Source organism: Arvicola amphibius, chromosome 12, assembly GCF_903992535.2.
Source record: "Arvicola amphibius chromosome 12, mArvAmp1.2, whole genome shotgun sequence".
NCBI lineage: Eukaryota > Metazoa > Chordata > Mammalia > Rodentia > Cricetidae > Arvicola > Arvicola amphibius.
The window spans coordinates 49806001-49833341 of record NC_052058.2 but is presented as its reverse complement, the minus strand read 5'-3'; the positions used below and the strand labels follow the sequence as shown (position 1 = coordinate 49833341).

General features: G+C 41.4%; 1 protein-coding gene across 3 annotated transcripts in view; it reads right to left on the bottom strand.

Annotated features, from left to right (window-relative positions):
* Positions 1-27341, bottom strand: part of Fhit (fragile histidine triad diadenosine triphosphatase) — a 1447725-nt gene that overhangs the window by 555557 nt on the left and 864827 nt on the right. The gene's annotated exons all lie outside the window — the stretch shown is intronic.

The window sequence follows — 27341 nt, the reverse complement described above, 5'->3', positions numbered from 1 at the left end:
GTGGACACATCAATGCCGCCAGCTGTTGTCATGTTTTATGACTGAATCGATGTGAACCCTCTCCCTGAGTCTCTAAGGCACTCGTTTTGTTTGGATTTGGAATTAGGTCAACAAGAAGGCAATATTCTTTTTATCATGATTACAACATAGCTCTTGTTAAAACAAAAGCATGAATATTCGATCTCCAGTGGAGATCAGACAACATAACAAACAGGAAACAGTTTTCCCAATGTGTTCCTTGTCAATTATTTTCAATCAAGTTAACCAGAAGGCACGTTTTCCATGGTAGGAGAATCTGCTGAGTTAAACACTCTGGGAAGAAACAGGAGATAGAAACAGGTGTGACCAACATGTTCAGAGCAATACAACCTGGAAAAGTATTTTCCAGGACACTCATCACCCTGTAACGCACACACCCAGAACACTACTTTAAACCGTCTCCCTCTCTGTTGCAGATTATGCATTATGGAGAGCCATGAACTGTTGCCAACGAACCAATATCTACTTTCAGCCCAAACACAGTGCATCTTCAATCGTCATTCATCAACACGTGTTGATCTTTCTACTTATTATGAATATTAATAAATTAGGATCTTTAAGCTGTCTAGAAAGAAGTAAGAAATAACCGCCATGAGCTTTGCTACCAATGATATATTTACATACATTAGGGAAGAACCATTAACGGTAATTAATGGTGCTTTTACATTCCAGAATGCATTGCAATTGACTGTCGATTTGTTTTGGAGGTGTCTGCAATCATAAAATAAATCTCATTCTAAATGGCAACTTAGTAATTTTTAATAATTTTAAACTCTAATGCACTATTTAATGCCTTGGCAATAACACACTGTTTTATGAAGATAGTTTTTAAATTTAGAATTTTTATTGAACTGTATTAAGTTTAATGAGACTGCATTGCTTATGTTATGCTTTAATTTTAAATGTTTATATAAAGGTCAGAATAGCTAATTTTATAAGTTCTATTTTTGAGAACACAAATTCTGTTATTTAATGACTCTATATTTAAAATGTAATTCTACCACTTTCTCGAGACAAGAACCATTTAGTGCTGTGTGTTTTCATGAGAGTTGGTGATGCAAAGGTTCTATTTGCATTGTGAAACAGCACAGGCAGAAGTGAAGAACAGCTCGCTCACTCCAGATTTCTTCTCCTTGACTGGGCCTGATTCTTGATGAGAACTAGAGCACACAGAGCCTGGCAGACTCCAGCAGAGAGTATTCACATCATCCGCCCAACTTCCCAAGAAGTTAAAATGGGAAAATATATCTCCCGTAAGTCAACATATTCCACAAGACTCCACTGGTGGCTCCAGATCCATTTTGATTGAGGAAATGAAGAGTCAGAGAGAAATCGTTTTTACTGTGAGAGAGTCAAGGATACGTGGAAGAGAAATTTCAGCTAAAATACCAAACTTAGCAAATAAATTTTCCATGAAGGGTTGAAAACGTAAAACAGATTTGGAGGAAATGTATAAAAAAAGTTGTGTGGTTATCATTTTGAGGCCCACTCACGTCTCTGGACTAAGGGGTCCATCAATTCCTCTTGCCTGCCAGCCCCTCATTTACCCTGAGAACCCTTTGACAGGGCCCTCAAGTTTTCCTTCACAATATGCACACAAAACACAAAGGGCTTTCTGAGAACTATTTTCAGTACAGTAGGGGAGTTTATAAGGCAAAAATTGTAAAGATAACACACAACCCAATTACATTATATGATCTTAAAAACTTAAGAAAAGTATGAAGAAGGCATACCAAACACACTCGGCATATTTAAAATATGCTTGGTCCTTGTTGGCTCCCACAGAGGACAGACACAGTATGAGTACAGACTGACAAAGGGGACACTTTCCAGTGTCAGGATTGCAGTAAGATGAACACTCTGATTTTTTTTATTACACAGAAGTCTAACAAAAATCAGATTTTGTCATTTTTACGGGTTCTTACAGAGATCAATGCACCATGCCTTCTTCGCACAGTAATAATTATTCTCCAAACAACAAAGGCGAGAACAGAAAGAAACTATTGCTCTAGCTGAACAATCAAATGCACGTGTGCTCACTTCACAGTTAGGGAGACAGAACGTTCGAACCTGTTTCTAGAGGAACAGCTGTCCTAAAAATCCATACCTTCCTATCATCTGTAGGGAAGTCTGGTTGGAACCATCAAGAAATTCACCAGCCACATGCTGTTTTGCCATTTCACCGCTGATTTTCAAGCAGCACCTGTTGATTCCAAAAGACAAGATTCCTACAGATGGTCATGGTGTGTTCATCTGCCCAAAGTGAGACCGAGATAAGAAGCACACACGACTTACTTAACATTAAAGTTGACTGTCAGGTGACTCACAAGGCAGCCATGCAGAAGGGTCTAGAAGGTAGGGGCACTATTTTAAACACATGTGGCCTGGGCATATGCAGGGAGTAGTGCCATTGTGGTGGATTATTCCTAAAATGAACAGGAGTCCAAATTTACTGAGTGGTCACGACAAGATGAACACATATGCACTAGGCTTAAAATATCATCTCAATGAACCCTCATGATGTCATTCTGAGAAGCTATTAACACCACCACCTTCCAGATGAGAGAAAAAAGTACAGTGACTATTGCACCCACAGTCCTTGAGACTATGCCCTCTCTGTCATCTGTGTAGCCATCAGATGTCAGTCTACAACAGCGCCAAGTATTATGGTCATTGTTGAGAACTCACTTAGTCTTATAAATCTCAGCTTCTTCATATGTAACATGTGAATTATAGGACTGCTTACAGAAAACGTCTTCTCCAGTAAAAAGTAGACCAGTTGCCTGTCCAGTCCAAATGGTCATCTCCAAAGAGGTATAAGCAAGTACATGCATGTACTGAGGATGTTCTACTTACATATTTGGGAATACATACACTTATTATTACTATACATACATTATGAATATATATTCATAAATATATAACAAATTTTGCTATATAATACTATATTTATATAATAATATATATAGCATCATATCATACTATATATACTATATATACTATATACCATTATATTATAATATGTAGTATTGTATAAATATATAGTATTATATATTATATTAAACTATATATATAGTAATATAAATATATATGTAGTATTATATAACAAAATTTGTAGAGAAAGAGACCATGAATTTGAATGCAAGCGGAGTTGGAGGTGGTTGGAAATAGAAACGAGGAAAATTTTGTTAGATTATAATCTCAAAAGAATATAAAAATATTATAAGGCCATCTGAAACCTGTACATAGGCAATGAGTTTGTTGTATTCCCACTTCAGGGCTTGACTCTCTGTTTGAAGGGTTGTTCTACAACTCTGAGCAGGGAGAATGTACTATATGGGCTACTGCAGGCCAAAGGGATGATATTACTCTTCCATATCGAGTGTAAAATTCTATCAAACTGCACATGCATATATGCCTGTCAAATGCCCCGGATTGACTGCAATTTTGCGCCAGTCCTCCATCAATTAATGAACTGCAAAAAGATTTGGCAATCATTCATAGCACAATTGCATGGAGCCAGGAATTTGTCTTTCTGCAAATAGGCTTGGAATGGGATTGTGTTGAGAATGAGATCATATACATACAGTGTTCAACACAGGACTTGTATTAGACACGATCCAATAGTTAACATCCATCTCCTCAGTGTTATCTATGATTGCCTCAATAATTCATCACTACCAATACCCTACTTAATTTTTTTATATTAGAAATGGTTATCTACTCACAGTCAAGTATTAAGCAAGAGGGATTATCTCAGAATCTCTGAGAATAGTTGTAGAAATTTAGACTGTAACCCACATCCTTGAAAGGAAATATGTCACAGACCACCACACAGCCAGACAAACATGGAGTCCGTAAGACCCTCCCTTCTATGCGCAGAAGGTTGTCTACCCACTGAGCTGCTGGGAGCCTCTCCTCTCCATCATCACCTCTGGTAAACAGGATTCATTAGTGTGATTGGTGACAGTTGTTTGGCTTTGTAAGAGAGTGTTCTGCACTTCCATTATGCTTTGTCAAGGAAGTGGTAGCAATTAATTACTGGTAAACTAAACACCAACTTCGCTTTCAGTGAATGACTTGGGGCCATTTATCTTGGGGTCAGAAAGGTGTCATGGAGAAGGAGAAATACACCTTTGCAGATGTATAAATGTTTTCAGAGAACATGTACTGATGTATGTACATGGTATGTAGTTATGGACAGAGTCTCTAGATTAGTGGTTCTCATCCTTCCTAAGCCTGCAACCCTTTAATACAGTGACCCCCATCAACCATAAAATGGTTTTTGCTGCTACTTCATATTTGTAATTTTGTTACTGTTATGAATCATAATGTAAATATCCAATATGTGACCAAAGAGGTCGTGACCCACAGGTTGAAGACCACTGCACTAAATGACCAAGAAAGATCTCTGTTTTTCCAATTTTGAGGCTCTTGGTACATTTTTTGTGAAGTCATACTCCAGTAATTTAAAAACTATTACAACATAAGACATATTGAACCCTAAAAGATAAAATGCAGACTCATTACAATAAATATAAGACAATGCAACTTTTCTTTTTAAATTCAGAACACAAGCTGAGTGATACAAAGGTGACACAGCCATCCCCTTTCAATGACAGCATCCCTACAAGCCTCCTCTTTTAGAAACATGCAGAAAACTCAGCTGGGCTCTGTACAACAACCTTATCTGAAACCCAAGGCTTTAAGAACTGCTGCCAGGCTTATGGGACCTGTATTATCTTTCCGCCATTACCTGAGATGTCACACTCTGTCTCTGCTTCCTGCCTTGGGTGTTTAGTCTTTCACTACAGGACCACAGCCTCACAGCTGCTCAGGACACATGTTTCCCAAACGTCCCCTGTCAGTTCCGGGGGCCACAATAGTCTTTTGATCTCCTGGATTTCTACTACATTTGACTTCCTGGAAAGTGAGGGTAAGTTTTTAATGGACTTAGTTGCACACACTTCCAACTGGTTTCATAATCAAGTGCCTTATTTTCCAACAAGGTGACAAATCCCTCACGGACAAGGACACCTAGTCATTGGCTAATTAACAACCACTGATGTCTTTTACTCTAAATTTGGGCACAGGGGCAGAGCGCGAGCACTCACCAAAACCTACCTCTCTTTACACCTCTGGCCTGCTGCTGCCAAGAGAAAGCAGCAACATATTTTAAAATCAAAGGTATTGTGTGTGGGGTTTATGCTTCTTTGGAGCCCACAGTCTATCATTTAAAGGTTTTTGACAGGTGGTGCATCTAAATATCTGTTGCTGTCTGGTGTTGTTCTCTGGTGGTTTCAGAATATTCAAGGTCAAAGCACACAGCCTTCTCTCAGGGATCACTTTGTTGAAAAGTGTGAGTGAGGGTTTAGCTACTTGGGCAAGAAGGAGGACAGGACTAAATAGAGGCAGGCCTATGGCCCAGGTAGAAAAAGCACAGTTCCAGATAGCCTCACTTCGGCCTTGGCCCAGGGACAAGTACCAACAGAGGAGGAAATGGCTAAAAGGCAAAGGGACAGAAGCAAGAGGGCATGGGTCAACAGCTGAGACTGCTCAGTGACGTGCTATAGAGATTGGCATTGGTAGGGATTTTGGTTTATGGATAGAAATTTAAGGTCAATCATGTTATATGTATATTTCTGGTCTTGATTAAGGTATTGTGATTGTGTAGTCCATTTAAAAATGTAATGTAAATATAGGTTTAATAGATAATCATTTATAATAGTCAAGCTTGTAGTCATGATAAAAAAGATAAAATAGATATAAATATGTAGTTTTACTATGTTAAAGTTAAACCCTTCCTTTCTATTTAAACAAAAAAGGGGAGGTAATGTGGGTTTTTTTTCTGGATGCTGAGATTACCATTGATTTAATAAAGAAACTGCTTTGGGCCTGCACTGTGAATAGAGGTAGGTGGGGAAAACTAAACTGAATGCTGGGAGAAAGGAGATGGGAGTCAGGAGGAAGCCATCTAGCCCTGCAGGAGACAGATGGCACTTTACCAGGTAAGCCACAGCCATGTGGCAATATACAAATCAATGGAGATGGGTTAAATTAAGATGTGAGAGTTAGCAGATAAGAAGTTAGAGCTTAATAGGCCAAGCAGTGGTTTAATTAATATAGTTTCTGTGTGATTATTTTGGGGCTGAGCAGCAGTGACGGGGAGATTAGACAATACCGAAGACTGTGGCGTAACTCAGCAAGGCAGGAGAAGCAAAACCCCAAGGCACAAGCGCTCTCACAGGCCAGGAGACATGTGGACACTGATGAGAGAAGAGAGGAAAAGCAAAGGACTCAAGTTTTTATCTTGAAATTAACTTCCAACACATCTCCATGCCTGACAATTAAAACCTGGGTATGGCCTGAGTCCTCACCTCCAATCTTTCCCCTTCTGGTAACCTGCAGGTTCCCTTATCTCAACTTTATCTAGTTCTTTCTACCTTTCCCCTGCCCCAGTGAAAAATAAGCTGGACCCAGGGCATATTTCTCAAGAACAGGGATGTTATTCTTGCTTATCTCCACAGCACAGTTACGATTTCACTGAGACGTAGCAGCGCCGTTACAATATTTTATCTATCCCACTTTGTTTCCCAATTTTGTCAATCTAATGATTTCCCTAAATCCTCCCCTGCTTCAATAAAAATCTCCTGGAATACTTCATTTGTCTCCATGTCTCTTTACCCTCTTGCAACCTCAAGTTTTGTTCTTTGACTTTTTCTTAAGAGGAACCCATTCTCTCCCTCACGCCCATTTTTTTTTAAGTAGGACTGTTTTCATTTAGGGTTTCTCTGTGGTGTATGAGGGTTTTCCTGTATGATTTTTCACGTGATTGGGTTTTTGTTGTTATTGTTTTGCTTCGGGTTTTCATTGCTGCCATTGTTATATGGCAACCTTTAATTTTTCTTTCAAGGGGAAAATGGAGCACTAGCAAAAAATAAGTCATATTGAGACAACTTCGGCTCATGATAATGACAGACTTTTCTGATGAGCTTGTTTATTTTGAACAGTGCAACGTAGAATTACTTGTTGCTGAAGAGGCAGGTCACCACATTGGTGTTTGTGCACAATTTGGGGCATCACTTGTGCACCACCATTTGTTTTTAAGATAGCATCTCTTGGAGTTCACACTGGCTTTGAATGCCTTGTGCAGCCAAAGCTGGTCTTGAACTTCTGATTCTCCTGGTGCCACCCGCCCACACCCACACATACATAAGTGCATTTAACCCATGCATGCTGTTGATCTTCTTTTTAAAATTATTATCACATTTATTGATTAGGTGTGTGAGGAGCACACACGTTTCCATGTGGAGGTCAGAGGACAACTTGTAAAAATTGGTTCTCTCCTTCTACCACGTGCGTTCTATGTAGTGGACTCTAGAAGTCAGGTGTGACATCAGTCCTTTTCCCATGGAGCCATCCCACCAGCTGTTTTGCTTTTGGAGAGCGGTCTCACTTTAATTCAGGCTGGCTTTAAAATCCAGTGCTGGGATCGCAGCCTTTGCTGCCGCCCTCAGCATCTGACATGCCTTTGAGGTTAGATTCATAGATTCCTGCTATGTATGCTCATCTGAGACCATCTCTTCATGGTGTGTTCCCCTCAGCATATCATACAGGAAGGATGTAAGCAGCTAGTTGTTCACTATTGGCGATCAGAACTATCTACAGGTCAAGATGCCATCTGATTTCCCCACCTCAGTTGCCATTACTGTTTTCCCCCACTTAAGACAGCTTAATATTCTGTCTGGGTATTAGGCAGGAAGCGGATGTAGCTCATTATGTTTTAGTTATATGCTAACAAACTGCACATTTAAAAGAGCTTACACTGGTGTTTGTTTGTTTTAAGTAATGACACATGTTTAAGGCTCGCGTAATTGCTCACTCCCGTTGTCAACCTCTCTGAGCTGTAAGCTTCTGTTATGCAGAAGCTGTGGCTTGTGAGACACTGCTGTACCTACTCCTTTAGGCCTCCTCGGAGAAACAGCACACAAAATAATGGGTAAACATGGCCTTTCTTTCCAGTGGTCTGGCAGCTCGGATGGATGAAACTGAGAGGCATTTTAAAGCATTTGGAGATTAGGAGGATGACTTGGTGTATCAAGTACTTTCTGTGTAAGCATGAGGACCTGAGTTTGGAACATCAGCACCCATGCAAAAAACAAGGTGGAGAACAAGAGGGAGGGTAATTGGTATCAGTCTCTGACCATTACATGTGCACACATGGATGTGCACACCCATGCACAGAACCACACATCACAGACACTCACACACATCCATGCACACAAAGCAATGGGCCCAACCCTAACATTTGTACAGTTAAGAAAATCAAGCTTTAAGGAGGGAAATGTGACTTTCCTAAGGTCACACAGTAAAACTAATCTTACAAACTCTTTTATAAGATCCACTTAGTAGATCATAGACGTCAAGTTTTAATCTAAATACAATTGCTTTTGAAAATCTGGATACTTCTTATACATTATGGTATAAGTCCTGTTTTAAAAAATTGATTATAATTATACGTTTGTGAATGTATATTCTCTCCTGTACTATAAAATGCATTTCTCATTTAATTTAACAGTAAAAATATTTAAAATAATAGAAGCAATTTTATCATTGGTTCTTAGAACCAATTCCCCCTAAACCGTGATCATCCTCCCCAACTATTGCTCTGTAAACTTTAGCCTGCGAATATATAAAGGCTGAAATATGCTTTCTGATTTAGCAGGTCCTGAGGACGCACACATTTGAGACAGAATCCAGGTGAGGGGTAACAGGGTGTGGAGCCTGACATCTGTACACTCCCTCTGAAGATAAAGATAAGCATATGGCCTCTCAGCTGCGTCTGAACAAAAGGACGATGACATCAGGATAGATAGATGCGTGGATTGACACACGATAAATACATCAGCACCTTGAATTTGAACAGGGCTCGAAAATGCTTACCCATAACAATCTTGTACAGTTTCAGCCCAATTCATTGCCAGACAAGTGGCTAATAAGCACAAATTATAAGACAATTGCACGGGTTTTTTTGTTTGTTTGTTTGTTTGTTTTGTTTTTCGAGACAGAGTTTCTCTGTGGCTTTTTGGAGCCTGTCCTGGAAGTAGCTCTTGTAGACCAGGCTGGCCTCGAACTCACAGAGATCCGTCTGCCTCTGCCTCCCGAGTGCTGGGATTAAAGGAGTGCGCCACCACTGCCCGGCTCATTTGCACGTTTTTGAATATATATGAGATGTAGGGTAGTAGTCACTCAGTACAGGTTGGTACAACTTCCTCAAAATTACAGACGAGAGCCAGAATCCACTTACGTTCCTCAGGGTCATGTGCTCTGAGACTGGAGCTATAGGAGGGATTAGCATCCAGCCAGTTCCTAAACTCTCCGTCCCAGCATAGCCATCAGCTCTCAGGTAACGTGACTCACACACACACACACACACACACACACACACACACACACACACACATGCACACACGCACGCACGCACGCACGCACTAGCAATTTCCTACGGAGATGTGTGTGTCAGCACATACATGTTTATTAGCACTGTAGCCACAGCCCACTTTCTTAAAATTACATGCTTCTGAAGTAGCTTATGCAACATTCACACATCTAAATTGCAGGATTCTCGAAAAAGAAAAAGAAAAAAAAAAAAAAAAAAACAGTTGCTTGTGTGGAACATGAGCTGAATTCCAGGCTCTAGTGGGAGGAGAGCAGGGAGCAAGGAGGCTAACAGCAAGATTCCATCACCTCTAACTTCCACCGCATGTGGTATATTTAGCTCAGGCCCTGGCACTTTACACAAATAGGTTGTCGCATAAAGTGCAAACAACTCTCTCTTGACAAAGTGACAACGCTGTCTGTGGCGCGCTGCCTTGCCGGTTTTTTGCATCGCAAAGCTCCGTCTAGTGACAGATGAAAGCAGAGTCTCGAAAACGCAGCGGTCCGGAATGACTGCAGAAACCCTTCCTGGTTTCCTAGGGGCAGCAGAAGGATGGCACTTTGCAATTAATTAAAAAGAAAGTCGGAGATGGTGAGGTTAGATCTTTCTCAACTTGACTTTGCCAAATGAACTTGGAAGTTACTGGCACAAAATGGAGCTGTGACCTCACCAACTTCTCCCAATGAGATGTGCAATCTTGTTAAAGAACTGCTCCGAGTCCAGATTATACCAGGCAAGGGTGCAGTAATTATCCATGCTAGAGATGTCTCCTGCACTGGTGTTGAAACCTTTTGATATGTTTGATAATGCAGCTTTTTTGTGTGCACACACTGCTTTCTGAAGCTGTCGACATCGGTGTCATGTTCGAATAAAGCTGGGGAGTTTAAAAGGCTGTGTGTTCGCTCTGGCTTTATTTAGCTTGAATAAACATTTCTAGCAGATTTCCTATTCCGTCCTGCTGCATAAACATGGCTGTCTGCTCTTGTCTCTTGCTAAGGACCCTCAGATAGAGGCCTATCGGCAACAGATATCTAACAGCTGATTAATAAGAAATACAGCTTCTTTTCTGAAAATATTATACTTTGACTACAGAGGGCAAATTCATTATCCATGAATCAAAAGGAGACAAGAGTTTTCACAGTGTTGGGATCCTGATCTGGCTTCAACCTGACAGTTAACTCTGAGATGTAAATGATTAAATAAAAGTCCGAACTCGCCCAAGCCTAGATAAGGTAAAACTCAAAGCCCAGAAACATCAAACGAAATGAGAAAAATTCATAGGACTTTCAAACTCAAAAAGATATGGAGGAGTATGGGTGCATTTTGGAGAGTGTGATGTCAAGTGACATGTCCCTTAACTGCTGGTGTCTGTCAGAACTTGACTCAACCTCCTTCTGCGTCTCTGATAGAGAAGACATTTCTGAGACTAAGGAGACAGCCATTTGTCACTGAGCTATGACATGCCAGGTGTGGCCAAATAAAAACGCTCACATTCTTGCCCCCAGGAAGTGCATTTGAGGGTGTGTGTTTCCTCTCTCTGAGTACAGTGGACCCAGTGAGCGCTGGTGTTACCTAACACAGGTTTTCTTGAAAGCACTGCTCTTCCGTTATGTCTTTGGGACTGAAAAGGCAAGGCCCTCAGCAGACTGCAGGCAGAACTCACTGTGCCCATGTTGGAAGGAGCTCATGATTTTGTACTTACTGTCTTCGCTAACTACTTAAAATTCACGCTGTTCTGAGATAATAAATCTCATCTTTGGAAACCACTGTGTTATTAGGAAGTCAAAGACAGTAAAATGGAGAGAGAGACAGAGACACAGAGAGACAGGAGAGAGAGGGAAGGAGGGAAGCAGACAGACTGCCTAATTCACCTGAGTCATCCAACAGAGACACTGGAACGGGGCCAGCTTTGCATTATGCAATATCCTGTCACAACCCCTGATCCATGACTTTGTTGGATGCAGTAAGAAGCAGTTTTCAGTTTTTCTGTTTTGGAGCCGGTTGTTAAGTGATAGAGCACACAAGGAAGGATACTCCTCTAGATTTTGCATGTATCTATTCACCTGCAAACAAAAAGGGAGTTCACAATGACATCGTGCTTCTACCATCTCTGGAAACCTCCAATGGAGGCCCATTCTTAGTCACAGCACCCTGAGCAAATCCCCAGGCCGTGCACCGCCCACTGGTAACTATAACCCCAACTTTTTCATTGTTAATTAGGCTGGCTCATTCTTGAATTTTTTTTTTTTTTTTTTTCTAGCCTCTGAACTTCTAAACTTTTATGAGAATTCTTTTTTTTTTTTCTCATGGTTTATTTTTTTTTATATTTAAAAATTTCCATCTCCTTCCCTCCTCCTCCCCCCTCCCTCCCCTCCTTCACTCATTCTTGAATTTTATGGGCAGGAAATCACTTAAATGCTCTCCTCCATGTCCAGCCTCTTCCAATCAGATTCTGTGTTGGAGGTTCGCAAAGTTCCTGAAAGTGCAGTCGATGGTGTATGTCAATGGTTGCAAACTGTCCACTTAAGGTAAATAACGTATAGTTGTCTGTTCTACTCTTTATGGGCAAGTGGGTTCCAGTTTAGGAGACTCATGACTCCAGCTGTTAGGAATATTTTTGAATATTCTCTCATGGCTAAGTACCACCATTTTTCTTGGGGATACCCTCAGTATGGAGTTGCCAGATTGCAGGGGCAGAGGAAAGGCATACGTATGATAAAGCATTCACTCAGACTCTGATACTTACTCAACTACTCACCAGGGTTATGACATAGTTCTCTCTCCCCTGAACCAGGCAAGTACTGAGGAACAATCATGCCGCTTGAAGCTGTTTTTGTTTCGTCCTTCCGTATTGACCTTTCCTGACTAAATATGCAATGTTATTGTCTTCAGTGATGTCTACTGTCACCAGCCTGACACTGCTCTTGGGAAAATCCTATCAGGCAAAGTCACCCTCTAGAACAGCATTGTAATAAATATGCAGAAATGTCACTTTTTTTCATTAGCCAAAAGGTTTTATATAGCTTAAGGATATGTGGGGTAAGCTAACTATAAAAATAGAAACTTGACAGTGGGGATGTGTGTGTGTGTATGTGTGTGTGTGTGTCAAAATAATATTAGCCTTTCTGAGTGAGTGGCAGAAAAAACAACCCCGCATCCACCGGCATGAAGCTTGTGGATCTGCCTCTTTGCCGGATGCCACCTTTGACAAACCACTTTATAAAAACCTGACAGTCTGGATGCCGCAGTGTGTTTATTACTTGATAAACTTCAGTGATAAACCAAGGACTGGCTGGAAATTAGAGCCTTACAGCCTATTCATTAGGCAGTTAGGACTAGTAAATAAGCAAAAACTGCCAGCGATTAAATCCCAAATGTATGCAGATCAAGGCATCAGTAGCATACTATTTGTCACTGAGCTAAATGCATTACAGCCATATGTGTGTGCATATATATATATATGTGTGTGTGTGTATATATATATATATATAGTTATTATATGTAATGTGTATGATACTTTTTGTGTCACTACAAATGTGCATAGAACCTAGGAAGTCACAATAGTCAAAGATGTACTCAAAACAGACAACATCTTTTTCAGAAAGTTTGCCATAGCTAAGGTTCCGTATAAGAATTTGTGTTTCTAATATAGTGCTTTATGAGAACACTTGGAAGGACTACAATTACATCTTAAAATAGTGTCCATCATTATTTATTATTTATGGATCATAAATGGTAATGTTTCTGAAAATGTAGCATAACAGGTATTTTTGTTTGTTGGTTTGTTTTGTTTTTTGAGACAAGGTTTCTCTGTAGCTTTGCAGCCTGTCCTGGAACTAGATCTTTAGATCAGGCTGGCCTTTAACTCACAGAGATCTGCCTGCCTCTGCCTCCTGAGTACTGAGACTAAAGGTGTACGTCACCACCACCAGGCAAGAATTTTTTTAAAATATCAACTATTTTATATTAACTCACATTCATCTTCTCCTCATACATGCATATGTGAATAGCCACAAAACAAAATCTAATTATGGGCTTTCAAAACTCAATCCCAGTAGCAATTTAATCTATCAGTAAACATTCCTGAGCAGTCCACACCCCCTGAAATGTCCTTTGTAATATCTATAACTGATAAGTGATCAAAGAAATAAATATGAAAATGAAGTAGCTCTTCCCAAGTGATTGGTTGGGATCCCTCTGCTCATCAGATTTCTCTATCCTTCACCATTTACTCCTAGAGGTCATGGACTTCTTCAATGGTTATTGCTTATGAAGCTCTAGCAACATGTAGTTTGTATTAAGTAGAATCTCACAAAAAAATGCTGCTCAGAAAAGTAGCAACTGATTGGAAGCTTCAACCCAGCCCCTGGCATCCATTCTAAGCCCCCTCCCCTGGGAGTTGCCTTGGTCCGGACACCGACTCCAACTCCAGGAAAGTCAGCCAAGCAGTGACCCCTCCCCAGGGAGGGTCAAAAAAGCCCGCCAAGTCCCACAGGCTATTTAGGCTGCCTCCTTGAAAGGAACACATGGTCTCTGGGTTTCACATCGTCGCCCCTTCTCTCTCTTCCCCTCACCATGCTTTCCTGGTGCCACCCAGGAGTACTGCATTTATTAAACATGGGCACCTTTTAATCTTTTAATTTGGTCTGATTAGAATTTTTTGTGTCAGCAGAGAGGCTCGTCTTAAGAAATACACCTAACAGTAACATGATCACTTCCCTATTTGTCGATATGTAATGGCAGAATCACAACTTATAGACTGCCAGGTTTCAGAGGCATTGAACATTAGAGCTGGGCGTTACTGGGCCAAGATTCAATGCGGCATCTAAGAAAATCAAGACCGTATGGGCCAGCATGCTGGCCTCTTCCTTTGAAAGTCATGTAAAAGAAGTGGAAGGAATGTCAAAGTCAAGTTCAGATGACTTTATCTTACCCAGGAGCAGCAGCACTGAGTCAAGAGTGTAAGTAAGCAGTGGAAGCTGCTGGAGAAGTTGCAGGAAAAGGCAGGGGTAGGGGAATCAACGAGACAAAACATTAAAGCAAATAGAAAAGCAGGCTACACCAGACCATTCAAAGTTCCTGGCCTTCTGAGTCTTGTCCCAAAACAAGAACCTCATCGGAAGGGTCATGTCCTCTACTGCTGGCTTCCTGGCCATTTTGAAGGGAAGTGGAATGCATTAAGACTATACACAGTCTGACTCCAGACTCATCTACATTTCAAAAGATCTCTGCGAGCTTCTGCTGGCTGCTGAAATGAGTTAGCATGAATGGAAGGACTTAAGACTGCACAGCTCCTCCCCTCCAGTTCTCTAGGTCAGAAGTCTATGGTCAGTTTCACAGGTCTGAATTTGAACTCTCCTTCCCTCTGAGCAGTGCTGGGGCTTTGTGCAGCAGTTTCCTCTGAGAGTCAAACATTCTGTCTTAGAGATAGCTGTGTGCACAGGATGTTGAAGGGTTGGTGGTAAAACAACAGGATGCTTCAACGGTGAAGCTCTTGGAGGCGCAGAACGTTCCAAAGGGAGGCGAAGAATTCCATCCAGCAAGGTAGTTCTTTAAGCTCATGAAGCAAACTCACAACCTTCAGGAAGTACCTAAGATGGACCAGATTCCCTAGGTTTCTTCCACTCCCAGTCTATATAAGCAGTGAGGACCACTCTTTGACGAGCTGAAATTCCTGGAATAGGCTCACATCACTAAGGAAAGAAAGTCAGCCAAGAAAGAATCAAGAGATTCCCCAAACTGCCTAGATAAGGCACAGACCAGCTGAGCTGTTTGGAAGATGCTCAGACTGACTGAGCTACTGTGAAGAGACTTCATTATGGTGAGCTGTCTGCAGGTTGTGCAGTCCACTCCCATCTGCTGTGACTTGTCACCCATGCTGGGGTGGGCTCTGGTGATACAGCTGAGTTTGAGTCCTTTCTGCTCCTGTTAGTAACTCTTTGGCCATTATCCTGTAAGTAATCCTAATATAGCTCATTGTTTCCCTAATCTGGTCTTTGGAGGTAAGCATTTTGACTTTGGTTCATTGCTGATTCCCTAGCTTAGGTAAGAAGATATTTGCTCAGGGCTTAACAGGAGTAGTGTCACCCAGCAGTCTCGAAGTTGAAAGGTTCGACTTCCATCTCTTCCTCAGCCTTTAGCAGTTGTCTGTATCCTTGATTTGAAGCATTGGTCCCCAGCTTCAAAGACTTCCATCCCTTGATTCTGGTTTCACTGGCTTCTTTCCAACTGACTCCTGCCTCCCTCTTGCCAAGATCCCTGTCATTATACCAAGCCTCCCAAAGTAATGGGGAATCATCTCTGGGCCTCAAAATTCTTGACTTACTCACAGCAGATGTATGCCCTTTGCCATAGAAGGTAATAATCAGAGATTCCAGGAATTTGGGCATGAGAACCTCTGGTAGCCACTGCTCTGACCCTCACAAACTCTGAGTTTTCTGCTAAGCCTGATCCATTCACTCTCCCCCATAATGGAACCAATTCACCACTGGTTAACAGCTAGCATCACGGGAAAACAAACAAAGAGTAAACCAAAAGCATTTGAAAGGTACAGCAACAAGTTCAGCTCATTAGGTACACCTGCTTTTTGCTGAAACTGAGAATACATTTTGACAAGATGGTGTTTCTCAGGGTGGGGGTAGTGAAGCTGGGCACTCCCGAGATGCTGAAGCATTGTGTAGCTCAGGAAAACTGCCTGCCAGTGAAATCACAGAGTCAGGGCTTGACGCTGAGGTGGAACCAGAGGTGTCTATCAGTTACTAGTGTGGGCAGACCTAGATTTGCTCAAAGATACATGAATCTGCCTTGCAAGGTCTGAGAAAAATACATGGCAAGGATGGCAAGTGGTTCTGTTCCGACAGCTTCAAGGCTACAAAGGGGCTGGCTGACTAAAAAGATGACCCTGAGATCTTCCAGAGAAGCTGTGGGAAGAGGATGTTCCTGTCTACTCAGGATGGTGGGAAGAGGATGCTCCTGTCTACTAGGGATGATAAGAGGATGCTCCTGTCTACTCGGGATGATGGGAAGAGGATGCTCCTGTCTACTAGGGATGGTGGGAAGAGGATGCTCTCCTGTCTACTAGGGATGATAGGAAGAGGATGCTCTCCTGTCTACTAGGGATGATGGGAAGAGGATGCTCCTGTCTACTAGGGATGATGGGAAGAGGATGCTCTCGTGTCTACTAGGGATGATGGGAAGAGGATGCTCCTGTCTACTAGGGATGGTGGGAAGAGGATGCTCCTGTCTACTAGGGATGATGGGAAGAGGATGCTCCTGTCTACTAGGGATGGTGGGAAGAGGATGCTCTCCTGTCTACTAGGGATGATGGGAAGAGGATACTTCTGTCTACTAGGGATGATGGGAAGAGGATACTTCTGTCTACTAGGGATGATGGGAAGAGGATGCTTTCCTATCTACTAGGGATGGTGCTGGTATTGTCTGAAGTTAAGTGGCTGATCTTGGCCACAAAAGATTCCCAATTCTAAGGAAGAATTCACATTTCCTTTGTTACACAAAAGATGAGTAGATACTCACATGACATAAGGTTTCATGAGGAAAGAACTAAAACAATGACATGGCTAATTTAATGGAGGAGTCACCAAGGTTCACTAGCAAAACCTCAGTGGCAATCGTGTGATAACTACACTTCAATATCCCCCGCATGCGGTCTTTCCCAAGGAAATGTTTGAATATATCACCCAACCATGCATCTCAAACTATCTCAATTTCCAAAATTCGAAGACATTCATCCAAATGTTTTTACATTTTAACAAGGTTGTGAGAAATTTTTCCATCTTTTTATGTGTTTTTTTTCACATACAGAGATAACATTACAGTGTGAGGATTCTTTTTTAATTTAATTCTGTTTAATTTTGTGTAAAAGTCTAGAAGGCATGCTCGGTGAAAGAACCAAACAGGTGAGTGTGTGGCTGTGCAGGATCACAGGAGCGCTGATGAGACAGGATTGCAAGCAAGAGAATGTTCTCAGGTCAAAACCTCAAAGTAATACTTAAGTGCCGCAGGTAACCAAAGAACCAATAACAAATTGTCAAATAAAATAAAATAAAAAAGTTAAGTGGAGAGGAAAAAAAAATCAAGATTTTAATTAGATAATTATTGATAATTAAGAAACTGTGTAGCAGATGAACCACCCCACTCTCTATAATATCATTTATACTGGCCTCCTTTCAACTTTTTCTGATAAGGTCTCACTTTATAATAAGCCCAGGCTACCCTGGAACTCACTATGTAGCCCAGGCTGGCTTGGATCTTGTATCAATTCTCTTTCCAACTATACCAAGTGGTAGGATACAGGTGTTCCCACCACTCCCAGAAATTTTAATTCAGACATGAATCCTTGTCTACGCACTAGATCAGTGAGAAACAACATGACCTGCACAGTACATTTGATTTGGTTGGCAATTATTTTTCTGGTATCAATTTCAGGTAATTCATATAAATCTTAAGATAATAATGAACATATTGACCTAAAAATACCCAATCAACTTTTTAAAAAGATTTTTATAAAACATGTGGCATAATTTATTTAAAATTAAAGCTAACTTAAAAAGAAAGATGGATAATTATAATTAGGAAGCAATAAATTTAAAATAGGGGAATATATTAATATTTCAATCTTCCTGATAATTCTTTTAAATTACCCAATATTTTCATATGAGCAAATATTGCCTCAAGGACTCAATTGAAACCCCATCGTAATGATCACCATTTAACGAATTTATTAAATAAAACATTTTCAATTACAGAGCAAATCTAATGAGATGGCAGGATAAAAGCAGAGCGACAAATTTGGGTGAGAACGAGGCAAATGATAAATGGCCTCTGAACTTCTTGTCTGTGTGACCAAGGACACTCAGAGTGTGTTTGCTTTAGTCTTTTCGGTAAGTCTGGAGTTTTCTGGGCGCTCATACTCTGTGAACCCTCCATGAGAGGAGGGAACGGCACAGAGCTGAGTTATTCTTGCAGCAACCTGGAGGATTAGCCTGCTTTAGAGGTGAGGAGTTCGGTGTTGGGAGACTAAAATCATAGCACAAGGTCAGAGAAGAGGCAGAGTCATCCTCAAATTTGTGCAGAACTATAGGCAAGCCATACATATAAGTCGCTGGTAAACAACATTTACAGCTATGGACTGCTGACTGATTGATTGATTGATTGATTGATTGACTGACTTTTTTTTTAAGGTATTGGGTAGTTGAACCCAAGGCTTTGCACAAATTAGGCAACTACTTTTACAGTGATCCACATCCCCAGCCAAATGTAAGAATTTAAACAACAACAACAACAACAAAAACTAAAAGGGACTTCTGTCTTGAATGGTTCAAGATGCTGTTGCAAAATATCTTTGACTGAATAACTTAGTATAAGCGATAGAAATGAATAAATCAGTTCTGGGGGTTGGAAAGTACAAGGTCAGACAGAGGCAGGTGCAGTACCTGGGAAAGCCTTGTTCTCTGCCTCTTTCCCCCATGGAAGGCAATACAGCCCCTTTGAACATCTTTGTAAAGTAGACAATTCTATCCGTAATAGCCAAGGCTCCTGTCACTTAACCCTCTCTCAAAAGGCCCTGCCACTGACTCTCATGGTGGATATCAGGTTTATGAAATGAATTTTCTTAGAACATAAAAATAACACTATCCAATAAATGTCACTACTTTTCAACCTAGATTCAGATCAGATCAGAATTAAAGCATGTGTGTGTGTGTGTGTGTGTGTGTGAGAGAGAGAGAGAGAGAGAGAGAGAGAGAGAGAGAGAGAGAGAGAGAGAGCTCATTCATGCAGGGAATGCACATGTGTGCACTGTGGAGGAGGGGACTGTTATCAGCTGTCTTCCTCAATTTCTACTTTGCTTTTTTATATGTTTATACCACTCAGCTAATTACATTTTTTAATTTTTCATTGTATTTGTATGAATATTTTGCCTGCATATATGTATGCATACCAGGCACATGTCTGGTCCCCATGGAGACCAGAAAAGAGCATCAGAACCCCTGGAACTAGAGTTAGAGATGCTTGTGAACTGCCATGTAGGTGTTGGAAATAGAACCTAGGTCCTCTGGAAAACCAGCCACTGACTTTGGGCATCATCTCTCTATTGAGCAATCTCTCTAGCCCCTCTACCTTGTATGTTGAGCTCCACTGAACCTAGTCCTGACCAACTCAGTTGGACTAGCTGGCTACTAACTCTCAGGAATCTTCTCCCTCTGCTTCCTCAGTTCAGAGATTATAGGTGTTTGCAAAGGCAGCTGGCTTCCTACATGTGTTGCAGGATCCTCAATCAGGCCCTCAAGCTTACACAGTATATTCTTTCCTGACTAAGCCAGCTCTTCACCGGAAATTCTCTGCTGTTGTTTGGTTGGTTTTCTTGCCTGCCTGCCTTCCTTCCTTCCTTCCTTCCTTCCTTCCTTCCTTCCTTCCTTCCTCCCTCCCTCCCTCCCTCCCTCCCTCCCTTCCTCCCTCCCTTCCTTCCTTCTTTTCTTTCCAGCTTTATGAATGAAAATCTCGCTATGTAACCTAAGCTGGTCTCCAAGCTATAATCCTCCCACTTCACCATTCCAAATGCTAGGACTCCATGTATTCATCTACGTGCAGATTCCCACAAATTCTTTTTACTGATCTTGCTTTTTTCTTTGCCTGTTTGGATTTATTTTTTTTAAGATTTTATTGGTTCCAGCATAGCAGTAATTAGGTTGCCCACCCGTGGTGAAGAAATCTTGGTGTTTGTATTTCAAGAGCCCCTTGAGAACATTACTATGGAAATGTATTTATTAACCACAGCACTTTAGAGACACCTGTGTTGCATGGACCCTTACACAGTTAAGGTACTTTCCCACATGTCACCTTGTATGGCATCTTATTAACAAAGGTCACGAAGAAAGACCAACTGTCACGAAGAAAGGCTGGTAATTATGTCAAACTAAGGTTTAAGCCAACAGACACAAAGGAACAATTAACATCCTGACCTGGTGGGCCAATTCAAACATTACATTACCTAACCCTTCTGCTTTATTCACAGTAAGTCTAAGGACAGATAACAGTGAGTTTCCCAAGACTGCACAATCAGTAAATAAGAGCAAAGAAGACGACTTTGGCTCCGTACTCCTCACACAATGCCTCGCTGGTGTCCACTCAGCCTGCTTCTCACTTGGAAGCCAGCAGGTTTACGCTAAGCCTAGGTTGGTGGTGATGGGGAGACTAATAAATAAAACCACATGGTCATCGGACCGCAACCCCAGCCGTTTTCATTGCAATTGATACAGAAGTAACAGAAGGGGAAGTGGTATTTTTGTCTCATTCATTGGCACTATATACAGCTGAACATGATTGAGACAAGGTGGCCTACATCATGACCCTTCAAGTTATAAAGGAATAAAATGTATCGCTGGAATATTCTTTATGCGTCAAACATGGAGTTAAAGTCCGCGAAGAGCCTGGCAATGAAGATGTGTAAGAAACTCAAGATTCAATATTGGTGATTGAATTGAAATTTTTTGATGGAGAAGAACATGTCCCCATCCTTTCTCACATCTCCAACTTCAGAAAGATCCTAAACATGTAAAGCATATGAAATATCCTCAAAGCCTGAGCTTAGTCTTCCTGCCCTATCCCATCTACCTCCTTAGAGCCAGCAGGGGCAATGTTCACTCAAGATTCATGCACACCCAACCGTTTGACACCTGCCCACAGCTGACATTGTTTCCATCCTGCCCATTGCACAGACAAGTGGAGAATGAGAATTCGAGAGGAGAAGAGTATTCTGGTCTGCTCTGAGTGCTTCTCCAGAGCACCGCACGTCCAGGTTAACTTCTTAAAGAGAGTTCCACAAATCAAGGTACCCATGGAGCAAGAAAAAAAGAAGTTTCTCTGGGTCAATTGACCTGTCCTATGTCACACTGCAGAGTGGAAACAAGGCTAGGTCACGCTGAGGTCTCCAGATGGCACAGAAGGAGCTGGGCTCACAGGCTGCAGCAATTTCGTCCACACAAAGTACAGCTCATAAGCCACAGTCGCCTGCTTATTGCTTCAGCTTACCATACCCTGTTTCAATTGAAAAGGAAACAGTTCACTTCCACCACACTGGTAAACCCTCAGTACCTTCTACAGATGGTTAACCTTGTTAACCTTCAAGCAGAACAGAAGCTTAAAGCCTGCTGCAAGGTCTCTGCCTGAGGCTCTGAGCCTGGGGCCAGCAAGCTGGTTATAGAAGGGAGATTAGGAACAAAGGTGATTTAAAAAAAAGACAAAAACAAAAACCTCCCCCCCACCCTGGCTGATGAGAAGGGCTCAAAGAAGTGTCTGGAAGGAACCTAAGCTGGCCAGAAAGGCCAATATTAACAGCTTACACCAAAGTGCTCTGAGACATAGAAATTTGGTTCAATAGAATCATACCAACAAGAACAGCAATGATGACACTAATAAGTAAAAACCTGTTTGTATCAGGCCAAGCTAGCCTCCGTGTATACACATTTGTAAACTACACGCTCATGTAGCCCTCAATGAACTTGTGAGACAATCTGCTGAAGGGGAAGCCTAGCCAAAAACCTTGTTTTGTAAGGCGTGTCCCCCTTTGGCTAAAGGCGTGTCCCCCTTAGGCTAATATTGACTTATAAAATCTTGTGGGCCTGCAGCCCGCCTGCTCTTTGTTTTCCTGTGCTCCTCGCTGGAACCTTGGATTTGTAAGTTCCTTTTCCTTTCCTTTATTAAAACTGAATTATATATATATTAAAGCTTGTCTGGTGAATCATAACTGCCGATCAACCACGCACCTTCAATTTGCCCTTTCTCCTCCAAGGATGGGGCAGCAGGATTTGATCCTGAGATGTGAGACTCCAGGTCAGAGTTCTACACAGACACCGAGTCTCTCCAGGTTTCCATTGGCTCTCCTGGTTGATCTGAGGTAGCTGATGTGTCTATGTTAACAGAAAGAGCTTCTCTCAAGTAGAAAGGGATCACAGGGGTGGGGTGTGCCTCCCTCACCTGCCTGAACGTACTCCAGAAGGCACAGTTAGAAATAAATGCCAGGGAAGTAGCAGCTGCATCCACTATTTAATAGCTTAATTAGATGACCTGGAGAGTATTCATTATTTTATACCTGAGTTTGTCCGCTTCTTTTATGATAGTCACTTTGGGGACCAAGATGGCTCAGCAGGTAATGGCTGTTCTGACAAACCCGATGCTTTGGGATCCCAAAATAGAAAGCTAGGGTTCCACCCGTGGGACTCACAGGTTGAAAGAAGAAAAACAGTTCCCAAAGACGTAGCACACACACACACAGTAACACACACACACACATATATATAGATAGATATATAGATAGATATAGAGATAGAGATAGAGATAGAGATAGAGATAGAGATAGAGATATCCATTTTTCAAAAAAAACTAAGAGAAAGAAAACCACTTAAGCTCTTCTCGGTGGTTGCCGGCGCTCTTACTTAATAAGGACCTTCAACCATGCCAGTCAACTGATTTAAACCTTTCCCCCTTTCTCCTTGAATGCAAATCATTCCTGAAGTCATTGCATGCCCAAGAACATGCTAGATATTTATGGACTGGCTCAGTGAAGGTCATATAGAGGTGACAGGATTATTTCTACTGTGTTAGTATGCCTCTCTGATTTTTATCCTCAATGCTTACTGAATGTCAGGCTGACACTTCATGGCAAGAGAAAAGGACTGACCAAAAGTTTTCTCATATAAGGTATGGCAGAGGAGAAAGGAAGAAAACCCCACTCACTCTCAGAATGCAGAACTGGGAAGGCATGCAACATATTTCACAATTACATTTTATTGCATTCTATTAAGTGGCCAGAGGGTTTTCACAGAGCAAAGAAGATCTCAAATTAAATTACTATTATTAAACCCCTTAAGCCTCATAGTGAGTTTATGTTACTGGAAACTTTTGATAAATTAAATAACATACAGTGTATAAGTATTAGATAAAATCTGATATATTTAAAATGGCTTCTTTACACATCTATAACCACAATATAACACTTGAAATTTCTTAGATGCAGTGAGAATATTTTATTTAAATTCATTCTTGTAGAAATCTCGTTAATGAGATCTGTGCAGCAATAATCTAGCATATAGAAATGCCTTGAGATGTTTTTTTTCTCTCAAATTTCTTCTCTAAAGTAATTCTGTTGCTAAAAATGTATTTTTATTTTGAATCTAATAGAGGTTTTGGTGAATAACATAATAATGTGGATACGAGGCTAAATCTCTGCAGTAAAAGAAATTTTAAATGCAAAATACCTCGGCAACAAAGAGATTAACAATACAGACTCAAACTGTACTGGACTTCTCTGAAGAAAATTGGATCTGTGCCCTGTGCTCTCCAAGCAAGGCATTTACTGCATGGAAAGAGAAGGGGCAGATTTGCTCTCCCCTGATGACCAGGGTAGGCTTCCCTTGAATGTACTTACATTTGGGACCATGTAATAGCTCTTGAAATGTTTCCAAATGTATGCAATTATCAGCCCCGTGAGAGTACAGTTCTACTTAGATTTTGTAATCAATGGGGAGCCACAGGCAAATATGATCGAAGGCCACTTTCTATCACTGATAAAATACAGATGTGAACCTGACCCTGAGCTACCAATAAATTCAGCCAAGTGCAAACCGTATACACACACGTCACAATAAATACTTCACAATAAGTGATGTTTACAAAATTCACAACTTTCTTTAATAGAAAAGTCTGCCCTGCCCAGAATTCTCTGTATTAATGACCACTGACAGAACAAAGTATATTTGCATATAGCAACCCATTCCCACCTTTGGGGAAAATACTTTCTTGATCAGTTTTTGTTTTTTTTTTTTTTGCCAATTTGACTCAACCCAGAACCACCTGGGAAGAAGGACCCTCAATTAATGACTGCCTTAATTAACTTGGCCTGTCGTGATGGGCTAAGTGTGACCTGTGCTGATGTCTATAGGCAATGTTTTCAATGTTAATTGATATATGGACCCCAGCTCCTTGTAGGTGGTACTATTCCTAGACCTGGGCTGTAAAAGAAAGCTGTCTCAGTGAGCCAGGGAGGCAGCCAATAAACAGAGTGCTTGCATGCTTCCTGCTTGACTTCCTTCAGTGAGGGACTGTCACCAGGAAGTTTAAGCCACACAAACCTTTTCCTCTCCAACTTGCTTTTGGGCATGGTGTTTGTCCAAGCATCAGAGATAAAAATCAAACCAATAACAATGTAAGACATGTTCCTGAAAGAATGATGTGACAAGGCTGTTTCCCCTGGGTTTCCATTACAGAAGGGAAGGGAGGAGGAGAAGGAGGCGGGAGGGAGGGGGGGGGGCGGGGAGTGGGAGACCAGAGGAAGAGGGGGAGGAGGGGGAGGGGAAAAGGAAGAAGAAGAAGGAGGAGGAGGAGGAGGAGGAGGAGGAGGAGGAAGAAGAAGAAGAAGAAGAAGAAGAAGAAGAAGAAGAAGAAGAAGAAGAAGAAGAAGAAGAAGAAGAAGAAGAAGAAGAAGAAGAAGATAGTGCAAAGAGCTAATAGATTCCAACCAGTTTCCATACTCATGGCTTGGCACATGTACACACACACACACACACACACACACAGATTACATGTTATAAAACTTAAAAGTCTGCCAGTTAAGATCAGGAGGAAGCCGGGCGGTGGTGGCGCACGCCTTTAATCCCAGCACTCGGGAGGCAGAGGCAGGCAGATCTCTGTGAGTTCGAGACCAGCCTGGTCTACAAGAGCTAGTTCCAGGACAGGCTCCAAAGCTACAGAGAAACCCTGTCTCGAAAAAAACAAAACAAACAAACAAACAAAAAAAAAAAAACAAAAAAAAAGATCAGGAGGAAGCCAGTCTGCCCAGTCTGGCTATGTAAGTACAAAAAGTTCGATCACAGAAAGTCCCACGCTCACATCACCTCATATGGCACCCACACACCAGGCAGAACCCACACCAAACCAAAGCTGTGTTGCAATTTATGCCAAGGCTTTTTACAGGGGCAGTTTTCCACACTCAGGCAACAGTTTTAAATGTTCTAATGGTGCTAGTATTACCCGCAGAACCGCAGAAATAAATGTAAAACAGACTCTTTAATTTTCAAATTATAAGGTAACACACGTTGACAAAAAACCATCCTGCGATTAGTCAATTCGGGACCTCAGAGCACAATAGAAGAATCCATCCGTTATCTGCTTGCCATAATTCTTTCATCCCATCAACTTTAAAAACAACCCAGGAAAATTACTGCCCCTTATTATAAAGCCTTTTGAATTTCATATGCATTTAATTAGCGGAGTGCCAGCTCGAGGACAAGAATGATGACAAATTAGAGAACTACATTGTTCAGTGTGCAGCACTGGCATTTTGGGTACCTACTTATATAGATGAGTTTTCTACAATTTTTTTTTTTTGGTTTTGCTAACCTTTTTAGTATTGACTCTCAGTGTTTGTTGGTTGGAGCATCATTCTGTGGCCAGGGATTCTAGACATTAGTTTGTGAAAAAAAAATAGCCAAAGCAGCCTCTCACCACCTCCATCATGACTGAGGAATTCTAACATGGGCATATTTATGGGCAAAAAGAAAAGCAAACAGTGGATATTGATTTATGCTCAGCCTAACAGGGCTGCAACCCGTAGTCATGAGCTCAGCCTAGCTGCTGGTACCACAGACCTCTCTTTCTAACTATGCAACAACCAGAAGGCTGGGGAGTGGATTTGGATGCAGAGGATGTTAGGTGGGTAGCCAGCTGCAGAAGGCACAGCACCGTGGTCGTTTTTGCATGTCTGACTTTGCTCAACAGAGTTTCTGAGCAAAGAGCAACCGTTTTTTTTTTTTTTTTTAAAGAACTGCTCTTCTTCATGACCTAGCTTCACCCTACCTCTCAAACATTGCTTGTTCCTACACACACACACACACACACACACACACACAATTTAAATCACTCAGAGTACAAGATAGACTCACCGTTTAGAATTGTTAGTGAACAATGCTTGTCTTATAAACATTAGCATTCTATATGATAAACAAGAGTAACGACTATGGACATGGCACAACAAGACATGAATTCATTTTATTAGAGAATAAAACCTTTAAATCTACTGTCCAAATAATTACTTACAGCTGAATGCTATACGCTAACATATTGGGTAGCGGTTCTATTGATATAATTGAGGCATTTATCCAGCATGGCTTTCGAATAGAGGCACTATCCCCATTTCCAGGTCTTCTTGATAATTCTTTCTGTGTTTTACAAACAGCTGGGCTCCTACTTTTCTCAGAAATTCTAAGCACATCGCTCAGACTGACAGAGCAAGTATTCCACACAATTGGTTCCCTTGGGGGTCAAGACAGAGATGCTCGATCAGGATTCAAACGGGTCATAAACCCTTCATGGATCTCTCTCAAGTGGGTGGTGATGGCTCCCTAGGGCCTCTCATCATTTGCTGCGACAGTCAGGCACTTGTCATTATAGACAAACACTCTGTCAGTCTTAGAGACTCATCCAGTTGACTTTTACAGCAACCAATGGAGAGAGAGAGAGAGAGAGAGGAGAGAGCGGCAGTGGTATATAGAAGCCCAAAGAGAAAAATTAGACATGCGTGCCTGCCCAGGCATGACTGTTTACTGCATACTGTGTTTCTACATCTGCACTTTCAGCTCCACTGCAAAGCTCAGTAACTGTTTATCTGCCATGATTGCAGGCATCCAAATCCTCCTGGGACTGTATATATATTTCAATAGTTCTAAAACACCAAATCCACTGCTGGGAATTTATCCTAAGGAAAAAACTGGACAAGTGCCTAAAAGATGTATGTACCAGGTTTGTGTGCTGCTGTGTTCTTTACAGAAGCAAGGGTTGGAAACGCTTCGAT